Here is a 12,476-nt window from a genome sequence, read left to right on the forward strand (position 1 = left end):
TCCATAGTTACAATAAAAATTTATCTTGACTTTATCTCATGGTTATTTGGGGGGGGGGGGGCTTTTACCCCATGGGTGCGTTTTCCCCCACTCTACCCTACTGTGGAAAAAGTCTGTGCAAGTCGCATGTGTCAGTAGCTGAAAAATGAAATATGAATGTATAGCGTGATGTCAGGGGTCACTGAGCGTTTGACCCATTTAACATTCTGATGGTCATTGGATAGAAACCTTTCCTCAATCTGGGCGTCCTACATTTTACATTTCTTTGAACTAGCTCTGCTAGATGCTCTTCAGGAAGACATTAACATTAAGGGACAAGGGCTGCAAACTAGCTTTATGCTATATGCCCTATGTACATGGCATCGGTTGTCTGTGTGTAACAATGCCTAGTGTATTGTCCCTGTTAAATAAATAAACAAATAAATAAATAAATAATTTGTTGACCAAAGACTTTTCAATACCATGTCAAACAAAGACATTCGTACAGTTATTAATAGGTCTCAGATATCTTTGTGTGAGTTTTTGGAATAACATATTTAGCGATATAGAATGGGAAGGTTTTTGGCTTCTTCAACAAAAATTATTTTACATTCATTTGATCTCTGAGCCTGATATAGGGGTAGCACATCCTGACAAGCTCAATATGGCCATCAGAATGTGCTACCACCTTAATAAGTGAGGTCAAATTCATAATTAAGCTGGTGAATTCATGACCACAGAGAGCCAGGAGACCAGTTTAATGTCATCTTTGTGAAATCATTGTCCTCCAGAAAGCACTGTCTTCTGGGTTTCGTGAGTTGTTTGGTTAGGTCATCACATCAACCCGACCACGTTCAGAGATGGGCAGCCTGTAACTGATCATGAAATCACTGGAGATCTTACAGAAAACAGTAAGTTGATAAGATAACAATAATATATTAAAAGTCTTACCGCTCATTTAAAATGTAACTATAACTAAATACAGTTACTCATATTTTGTATTTTAAATAGGCCTACATAAACGTTACTTGTATTTTGTTACTCCCCAACCCTGTGCTTGCGCCGATATAGCTATATTCCTTACTATGTTTCAGCTTAATACTTGCCTCTTGTGTAACAGCATGTTGTTCACTCAAGCTAAATGTCTGTTTTTAGAAGAAGCAGATTAAAGTGATTATTACAAGGTGACACTGTCTAGAATATTTAATTCTGAACTGAAAGTTTCAGTTTGAAACCGGCAAAACATTCATGTCTCTCGTAGGCTACCACACATCTTGTTTCACATGCAGCTGGTGCCATCTTGTGTTATCATGTGCTGTAAAATTATCTCAGAGGTGTTGTTTTCTTACGTTGTTAGCCAGCACAGTTATTATTCAGCTTAGAAATCATTTTGTTGAGGATGTTTGATTTTTAGAGGGGATTGTTAAAAATCGAAAGTGAAGTCACAAACTCATGTAGGGTTACTTTTGAAAACAAAGCAAAGTTGTTATTAATTTACACTAATATTAAAGAGTCCATACAAAGTAATAGCCTACATATGGAACTCTACATGTTTTTTTAACCCCAAGTTTAATCATAATCCCTTGAAGGCAGGAGAGAGAAGGCATTTACTGAATTTAGCATCACATATGATATCGCAGTAGAGATACATTCCTATAAATGAAGATGAGATTGTTTCTTACATCTTCTTACATCTTTTATGCAATGAGGTATGATTTTCAGCCCGAGGTGCAGGGGACGGAGATCCAATCCGCACTCACACCATCCACGGCTGGCTCCCTCGTGGTGGGCACTGTCGCCTGCTCTCGCATCTGATCTGACGTGTTGGGCTCAACTTCCGGGACGATCTTCCGCTCAGTCGCTTGGCTTTGCGCTGGCTCGTTGATCGTAGCGGGAAATGCCTCTCCGTCATCGGTGGGCTCGGGCTGATGCTCCGCTCCGCGGGGAGATGGTGGGCTGGGCTCTGGGTCTGGAGTGGATCTGGCGAGATCATGCTCAGGAGAGACGGTGAGGGGTGATCCTCTCGAGGACCATCCTCAGACGACAGCGCTTGTCCGAATAGCTGGTGGTGTTAGCTAAACACAGGAACAGTCCTGTATGGTCCTCGAGAGGTCGGTCCCCCTGCTCCAGCAGGAGGAGGAGGAATTTTTAATTGAATCTAAACACCAAAAGAAAGACAAAACAATTATTGTTTCTAGTTTGATTGTTTTTGAAACATAACTGGTTCTAAATCTTTTTTTAATATTGCTTTAATTTCCTTTTCTAGGATCTTTAGACATTTAGACAAATTCTTGTCATACCTGCACATCCTCTTTTCCATACGCCCAATCTGGCAAAACTGGTGACAGTGACCGTTAAGCGTCAAGCGACAAAAGTTAAGGATTGCTCAACTTTATGCAAATGAACAACGAATTTCGGCGAGTGACAACCAATTGAGCCCCGGCAAAAGACATAGCAAAACTTAATAGATTAAACATAAAAGATCCCTATAATGCCCCGGGGTGCTTTTAACATGTATCAATAAATGAACGGATAGATTTCTTGACCTGCAGTATCCTGATATCTACAACTACCTCATCAACTTTCCCTCCTAACGTTACTCCGGAGACTTAAAAAGCCTACAAAAGCCTGGAGGGGTACAAATGGACACAATCTAATTTTTTGATGAATATTCAGGAGTCTGCCCGGCTAAAACCACAGACTGTTAAAATGTCGTCAATTTACTACAATGTCAATTTACCGCTAATTCATCGGAAGATCACTCCGGGATACATCTATGATCGCCAAAGCCTTTTGGATATCGACAACACATACAAACACAAACTCGCCTGCTACTGAGAAGCTACGAGGCCTTTGTTTACTGCTGGAGCAGGACCTCGAGACCGCGGCCTCGCTTACTGACGCTACCCGCATAAGGCGGCCGCAAGCGGTGTGAGAGAGGACGGAAGCGCCGGTAAGCGGAGGTATACGAGCCAGGCTAAGGGCTAACCCCACAAGACCGGCTCTTCCAACACTCATGCTCTCAAACGTTCGCTCTCTGGAAAACAAACTGGACTTAATTCAACTCAGTCGGTCTACACAGCATGAGGCAAGGGATTGTTGTGTGTCTGTTTTCACTGAAACATGGCTAAACGACAACATCCTGGACTCCGCCATTCAGCTACACGGGCTAACCTGCTATCGAGCGAACAGAGATTCATCACTGTCTGGTAAGACTCGCGGGGGTGGCTTGTGTGTGTATATCAACAAAAAATGGTGTAACAATGCTGCATTAGTATCGAAACACTGTTCGTCGCTGGTGGAGTTTATGGTTGTGAAGTGTCGACCGTTCTATCTGCTGCGGGAGTTCACGGCCATTGTTATTGTCGCGGTTTACATTCCCCTGTGTGCAAACGCCAAGGACGCGCTTCGTGAACTGTACAGCGCCATCAGCGAACAACAAACAAATAACCCCGACGGCTTTTTCATCATAGCCGGTGACTTTAACCACGCAAACTTAAAGACAGTTTTGCCAAAGTTCTACCAACATGTGAACTTTGCAACAAGGGGAAATAACACACTGGACTTTTTTTTACACAACAGAAAAGAACGCATACAAAGCCGAACCCCGCCCCCACCTCGGGTACTCGGACCACATCTCTGTTATGCTAATCCCAGCATACAGACCACTTCTCAAACTTGCCAAACCGGTTCTAAAGCAGATCACGGTATGGTCAGAAAATGCTACCTCAGCACTGCAGGACTGCTTCCAGGACACAGACTGGAACATGTTTAAAGAGGCGGCCACCTACAACAACCACACAGACCTGCAGGAGTACACTGAAACTGTGACTGCTTACATCCAAAAGTGCACTGATGATGTGACAGTCACCAAGACCATCACCACACGCACCAACCAGAAGCCATGGATGACAGCAGAGGTTCGTGGGCTGCTAAAGACCAGAGATGAAGCTTTCAGATCAGGAGATAAAGCAGCCCTCAAAACAGCAAGAGCCAATCTGTCCCGCAGCATCAAAAATGGAAAACGGTCATATGCTCAAAAAATCAACAATCACTTCACAGACAGCAGAGACACACGGAGTCTGTAGCAAGCCATTCAGACCATCACAGGCTACAAGCCCCCGCCACAGGCCTGTGATGATGACACATCCCTCCCAGATACACTCAACCACTTTTATTCATGGTTTGAAATGCAGAATGACACACCTGCACAAAAACTGCCCACACCTCCCAACGACCAGGCGCTCTGTCTGTCTCCAGCCAACGTAAGGAAGACCCTATCTAGGATCAACCCACGCAAGGCTGCGGGTCCCGACAACATACCTGGCCGTGTACTGAAAGACTGTGCTGTACAACTGACATATGTCCTAACAGATATCTTCAACACCTCGCTGAGCCAGGCAGTCGTCCCCACATGTCTCAAATCCACAACAATCATACCGGTACCAAAGAAATCACCTGTGTCCTGTCTAAATGACTACCGTCCCATAGCACTGACTCCAATCATAATGAAGTGCTTTGAGAGGTTAGTCATGCACAACATCAAAGCCAGCCTCCCCTACAAAATCGACCCGCTCCAGTTTGCATACCGTCCAAACCACTCTACAGACGATGCAATCTCCTCCACCCTCCACCTGGCTCTTACCCACCTAGAAAACAAAGACTCTTATGTTAGAATGCTGTTCATTGACTTCAGCTCAGCATTCAACACAATAATCCCACAACAGCTCATCAACAAACTAAACCTGCTGGGCCTTAACAATTCCCTCTGTAATTGGATTCTGGACTTTCTAACCGGAAGACCTCAGTCAGTCCGTGTCGGCCACAACACCTCAAGCACTACCACACTGAGCACAGGTGCCCCACAAGGCTGTGTGCTCAGCCCACTGCTCTTCACGCTGCTGACCCACGACTGCACTGCCAAGTCCAGCTCCAACCACATCATCAAGTTTGCTGATGACACAACAGTGGTAGGTCTCATCAGCAACAAAGATGAAACGCACTACAGAGAGGAAGTGGCACAGCTGGCTGAATGGTGTGGCACTAACAACCTGTCCCTCAATGTGAGTAAGACAAAGGAGGTTGTGATGGACTTCAGAAGGAACTCCGGTGATCACCCCCCACTGACCATCGACAGCTCGCCTGTGGAGAGAGTCAGCAGCACTAAATTCCTGGGGGTGCACATCACAGAGGATCTCACCTGGACCACCAACACCATGTCACTCTCCAAGAAGGCACAACAGCGCTTACACTTTCTCCGCCGGCTGAAAAGAGCAAGTCTCCTCCACCCATCCTCACCACTTTCTACAGGGGCACCATTGAGAGTGTGCTGACCAGCTGCATCACTGTCTGGTACGGGAACTGTACTGCAGCAGACCGCAAGACCCTCCAGCGGACAGTGAACACAGCTGCAAGGATCATCGGTGCCCCTCTCCCCTCCATCCTGGACATTTTCCTCACACGATGCTCCAGCAAAGCCAATAGTATCGTGAAGGACTCCACACACCCCTCCCACAGTCTCTTCCAGCTCCTACCATCAGGAAGACGGTACCGGAGCATCAGAGCCCACTCTGCCAGACTGCTCAACAGCTTTTCCCCCCAGGCTGTGAGAGCCCTGAACTCAAATCACCCCACCCCTCTCTGAAACCCCATACAAACCCCTACCTCCTGAAACATGGACCATCTGAAACTTATGGAACTTTTTGTGCAATCGAAGTGTGCTACACACAGGTGAGTGGGCCTGTACAAACCACCTGTAGTAGCACACTCTCCTCCTCTATGCGCACTAGTCACTTTTCACACACACTGTTGTGTGTATACATATCCCACAAAAAGACATATGTTTACATGCTCATGCACTACAAATCATCCTGCACTGTTCCCCAGCCAGCTGCTGACTCACAATGTTTCTCTTTGCACATGTACAGTATTTATCTAAAGCACTCGTATAGTCTGTATAGTTTGTATTTTTTAGTTTATGTATAGGAAAAAATAAATAAATAAATAAATGTTATATATAGTATATTTATAGTCAAAATCTATCAGTAGGATAGTTGTGTATAGGTTTATATTGTTTTACTTCATTGCTATATTCCTGTATTTATGTAGCACCGTGGTCCTGTAAGGCACGACATTTCGTTCCACTGTATGCCCCCGCATGTAGCGGAATGACAATAAAGCTCAACTTGAACTTGAACTTGAACTGTGTTTTTACGTAAATCAACCCTAGCTGTCCTTGTCGGTAGCCAGCATAACCATATCACTGTGAATACAGTAGACATCATAAATGTCATGAAATCTTACCCGTTTATTCCCGAATGTTGTGTGTTAGCACGTTTTATCTGCAGGGGCTGGCACTCTCCCTGACAGTGGCAGGTCGCAGCGCCACTTCCTGTGGCATCCCCAGAGTTCGTGGCAGCTGCTCGCCGTTTCTGCTGTTTGCTCGGTAAAAACTACGCTGTTCTCAGTGGCGAGCGATGGTGTTTTAAAATAATATTAAGGCAAAGTTCCCACAGGTGTGTTATTTATTATTATTGTTATTATTATTATTATTATACATTTTTATGTATTTGCTGCCAGAGTTCATGCCAGGAGTCACGATCGTTTGTCGCCGTTTCTGCTGTAAACTACAGTTTTATTTTTAAATAAAAAATTTCATGATGCACATTATATACCAGCAAGCAGATGCGACCAGAATATGAACACAATAAGTTAAATTGCATAAGCATTTTCCCATAAAGAACATACACATAAGGAGAGCTGTATATATAAGCACGTGTATACTATATACAGGTGCGTAGCCATCATTTCAGAAGTGAGGGGAACAGAAATGAAATTATATATATATATATATATATATATATATATATATATATATATATATATATATATACATACATACATACATACATACACACACACACACACAGTGCCTTGCGAAAGTATTCATACCACTTCATATGTATATATTTATATATACAGGTGCATCTCAATAAATTAACTTTCATGAGCTGTAAGCTCTAATCATCAAAATTAAAACAAAACAAAAAAAACTTTTGAAATGTTTTACTTTACATGCAATGAATCTAAAATATATGAACGTTTCACGACATTCTAATTTATTGAGATGCACCTGTATATCCCTCTGGTGCTCTTCAGTCACATTTATGGCATTTGGAATGTGAACAGACAAAAAAATTGAGGGCTTGATTCGAGCAGGCTAAGTGGTTGTAAAAATAGTCACACTTGTAGTCTTCGGTCAAAAATGACCGACCATAGGAAATGAATAGGAAATTGACAAAACACAAAAATTCAGCAAATTTTTGCAGAAAAAAGTGGACAGCAAGGAAGAGGTTACACTCTGAAACATCAAGAGTACAAAACAGACACACACTCACACTCACACACACACACATACACAAATGAATTGGTAAAGTTAATTTGTGTATATTCATTCAAATGAATTGGTATGGTTATAACCAATATTTATAGCCATAACAACTCAGAAAACTGAAATAAGAGGTGAAATCAGATCAGACCCAGAAGGATTAAGCTCTGATAAAACATTCCTGTTCATTTTTGTTACTTTTTATAGCATTTTAATATTTTGTGTAACAAAATGCTTTCTCTGTGTTCAGGTTTGACTGTAGTAATAATAATTCAAAAACTGATGCTTTAAATCAACATTTCATACAAAAAAAAATCTAAACCTTTACAAAAACTTGTCTTTGAAAATGTCTAAATATATATCCAAACCCACAATTTAATAATAAAAAAAAGTGTTTATGTCTAAAAGCAATTAGAGAATTAATAGGCCTTTTATATACAGCTATATGGGAATCTATGGGCTAAACCATGGAATTGCAGATGTTTTTCTTATTTTACTCCCACCAGATGGCACTAATCTGGCTTAAAAAATTGGATTTTAAAGGCATTGTTTTGCCATAATTTAAAAGTAATAAAACTGTATTGTATTATTTTCAATGGGAAAAATTTATCATAATTATTGCATAAATATTAATTAGTACCACGAAATTCTCTCAAAATACAAAAGAAAAAAATATTATTAAACAAAAATATGTTATATAAGACATAACATACTGTAACATACTTAACATACCGTATATACATACTGTATATAGGAAACTTTGTTTTTTCTCTCTTATTTCTTTCTTTTAATTGGCTTAGAAATCAGATACACTGTTGGACAATAAACAATAAATGATTTGTTAATGTACTACAAACACTTTTTTTTTCATTTTTATCACATATAAGGCAGAATAGTTTCTGTACTACATGGCTCGAAATTACGACCATTTTGGTCGCATATGCTCCCATAATTTAATCTGTGCGACCTCAAAATATATTTGGGAGCATTTGTGCCAGTGCATATAATTGTTGTAGTGCGACCTGTTTTCATTTCTCTAAAAACGTTCACAGTTATGTGCCTTCTGTGTGCTGATACGGTGACCGGTCTGCCATTCTATCAAACGTTACATAACTCCATCTTTTCATTCTTAAATTTAATGCAGATTTTAGATTGTTAATATTAGCTGTCAATCACTCAGTCACTGCTTTCCGCTGTCAGGTGACAGGGAGCTAACTACCGCGGGAAATGCAAAGGGCTGAAGAAGAGAGTAAATGAAAGGAAACAGTGACAGATTTCTTTTGTAAACCACCTAAAGTCACAAATAATGGTGCTGGTGATAGCGATCATGTGGTGAATGCTGACCCACCAGCCGAAAAGAAGGCGTACAGTTTTCGGAGAGAATGGTTGAAAGACTTCGAGTGGCTCCGCTATGAAAATGCACTGTGCTCTATGCACTGCATTCACTTTAAAGCCTGTGGGACGGAGTTTGCAGGAACACTAACAGCATTCGCCACCGAATCTACACATTTTAAGCTAGAGAGCTTGGTTAAATACGTGTGCCAAACACAAGAAACGCAGAGACAAGTGTGTGACAAAACGTTCAGGATCATCAGGTTCAATCGTTAAGGCCTTTAATAGTCAGGATGCTCACGTAGCACTGCTGTAGTTTATTTAACAACACTCTCCAACAACTCTCCTACTTTTATTTCTTTTAAGTCTAATTTCTAGTCAAATTAGAATGATATCTTAGTTTTACCAGTGATATAGTTTGTGATTGCATTTTCTATATGTCCAGACGTGCAGTCTACCAATAACATTAGAGCGACAGCAGGAACGCCCTTTGAAGAAAGTAAAACATCATGACTTTACTTTATCAGGTCTATTAGGGAAAACAGCTAGTAAGTTGTATGATGATATTAAATTTGTGAAAGAAAGTAAATTATATAAAAGAATATAGCGTTTTGATTGTTTTTTTGTTTCGTTTTATTTTCCAGTTTGTTTATTTGTTTTTCTTGGTTTTTATGTTTATTTCTATTCTGTATACAAGCAAATATTCTGATCCATACTCCATTCCAGTTGGTATGGAGTATGGATCCAACTGGATAAATTGGTTGCCAACCGCCAATAAACACCAAAGAAGTAGTAGTAGTAGTAGTAGTAGGAAGGGGTTGTGGCCATAGACATAATAAATATCTAGACGCCTCATTGGCCGCTCGACCGCACGTCAACGGCGCCGCCATATTGGTGCGGGCAACTCTCCAGAACTCTCATACCGGGACAGAAGAAAACATACCTGACTCGTCGGCAGCTTGGGCATCTACAGACCGTCGCACATTAATAACAACAGATCTCGGGGTATTATCTTTCACAGGTAAGACTGAACAGTTGTTTCTGGATGTTTTTTTGGTCATTTTTAGCATTATGTTCACAGCTTAATTAGCCACCAGTGTCAGACTATTAATAGCTAGCGATATGGCTAGTAAGCAGTGAAAGCTGAGGCTTTATAAAAAATCAAAGTTTAAATTAATTCTTATTAAGTTTTAACTTATATTGTAGTTCATATCATAAACTAAATTGTGTTATGAGCACAATATGTACAGTGAGCACTTTGACAAGACCGTGTCAGACTGTCAGGATAGGGATGGAGCTAAAGCATCTCTCTTTAATTTCACTTCTCATTTACAAAGAGCAAGTTTATCATCACTAGATTATAAGGATTTCATAGCTTATCATAAAACTGTGGACTGATTATATAAATTATTTGTTTTTTTCTGTTTTAGCCAACTGCAAACAGGACAAAGCAAGCCTTAAGGAAAGCTGAAGAAAGCATGTTTCCTGCATTTCCTAGAGACTAGGCTACACCTCCACAGCCTAATGTTGTATTTGTACTCGTTAAAACCCAGAACAGCCCTGAATGAATGGCCAGAATGACCCTGATCATATTCAAACCACTCTCTCTCCCCGGAACAGACTTCCAGGAGCATTTTTTAACCTTTGTAAGGGTAACTTTTATAACAATATAATTACCTTATTAAATGTTTCTGTCATTTTTGTCAAATATTTAAAAATAACCAGTTTCTTCAGTCAATCACAATACTATAGACTGCATTTTAAATTATTTACACAGGCTGTTTAATGCTGATCATGTACTACTGTATGTGCATTTACACAAAAACTGCATAATGTAAATAGCCTAGAAATGAGAAACACAGGAACTCCTTAGTGAGTGAAGCTGCAATATCATGACAAAATCATTGTTTATTATTGCTCTTTATGTTGTAATAATGATTATTAATTTTGATTTATAGAAAGTTTTTTTTTTGGGGGGGGGGGGGCATGTCATATTCTGGTCTGTGTTAAACATAACTATACTTTGACATTTTGTTGTACAACGTAAACTGCACACACTCACACCCCAAACATTCCTATGTAGTAACATATATTGAAAAATAAACGACTGCTTCAAAATGTGTTTTCTGCATGGATGTGTGTAATTTGCATTGTAGAGCAAAATTTCAAGCTTTGTCAAGTTGTTTACATTATTTTACTCATTCATTGAAAAACTTCATTAGAAAATATAGGAAAATCTTGAGGAAGCAGTGGAGAATTAGTCTTTATTAGTCAGGTTTTGTTGTCACAACTAATATATATATATATATATATATATATATATATATATATATATAAAATACTCAAGGAGCTCATTAATTAAACAATTTGGAATTCATGACCACAATTTTTTGCTTGTCATTAGTTGTCTTTGTTTAATAATTATTATACAAATACCATTATAAAACTGTACTTTTCACGATTATTTATAATTTACTATTAATTTATTCTTCATTATTGTCTATTCTGTATTATTCCACCCTTGATATTACATATTCTACTTGCTATCTATTGTTATTCATTTATTTATTATTGTATTACACATATAATTTGTGCTATTATAAATCTATTATATCAGTTATGTTATTGTGCTGTTGTACTTGCTTTTAATATTATTCACTTTACTACAACTTGTACTACATATACATTTTAATGTTACATATCACTTTTACTATATTTTTACTGTGCATCAGTGCATATTAGTTCACCACTGTAACTGTAATTTTACTGGATCCATAAAGAATTATCAGTTATATTTGTTATTGCTTGTAGTTTTTATCTGTAGCCTATAGAGTGCTATGAAAATAGAAAGCAGACTACCAGTGTGTCCCTTTTGATTTGTATTTGCTGGTTTTATTAAATTTTCTCAATGATGGTAAATTATTAGTACTTAAAGATGTATTATTTCGATTTTTTCCCCCCTCAGTATTTCAAAGGGAACGAGCTGTGTTCTGACCTAGCACGAGAAAAGCTCAAATGTTGGGGTTGAAGACAGAGAAAGCAATGAAACAACTTAATTTCATTTAATGTACATTGAAATTACATTACATGTATATGTCACAGTTATACTACATCAATATTAGAATTGTTAACCGAAAAAATCAACCAAATCAACACGAGTGTGACTGTGAGCTTTTACAATTTCTTAAGAAAATTATTAATTTTCCAAGCCTAACTGAATAACTGGAGGCAGAGTTATTTTTAACTCCATGTAGATTACAAACCACTGAAATTGGTTGATAAATGTAAACGTTATCGTGTTTTTATCCCGAAAAAACCGCAGCTCCCCCGTTTACCTCCATTTGTTTTTAAGGCAGTCTTGCCCTCACAAACATGGCGGACGTGTTGACGTATCGCAGCAACGGACCGAAGCGGCCAATGAGGCGTCTAGGTATTTATATGTCTATGGTTGTGGCCAGAGCCATATAGAGAGAGAGTTGCGACAACTCCGTTGACTCCAATGGACCGTTTTTTTTACAGCAATGGCGGATCATGGAGCCGCTCAATACAATCAGCGCCGTAGAGATGCAGCAGAAGAGAACGCTGAGATGAACTTTTAAAAGGTAAGACATTTATAGAACAAAATGGTATATTATCAGCACAGCTAATCAAATTATCTTGTGCATTAAAACAGATTATTATTAGATTATTCCTCACTTAGTAGATTTACGGCATGTTATTCATTCTCTTCAGGCAGCATTCGTTGTTGTGTAATTAAGGCTTTTAAACGTGATTTCTG

The sequence above is a fragment of the Onychostoma macrolepis genome, chromosome 25, assembly GCF_012432095.1.
Source record: "Onychostoma macrolepis isolate SWU-2019 chromosome 25, ASM1243209v1, whole genome shotgun sequence".
NCBI lineage: Eukaryota > Metazoa > Chordata > Actinopteri > Cypriniformes > Cyprinidae > Onychostoma > Onychostoma macrolepis.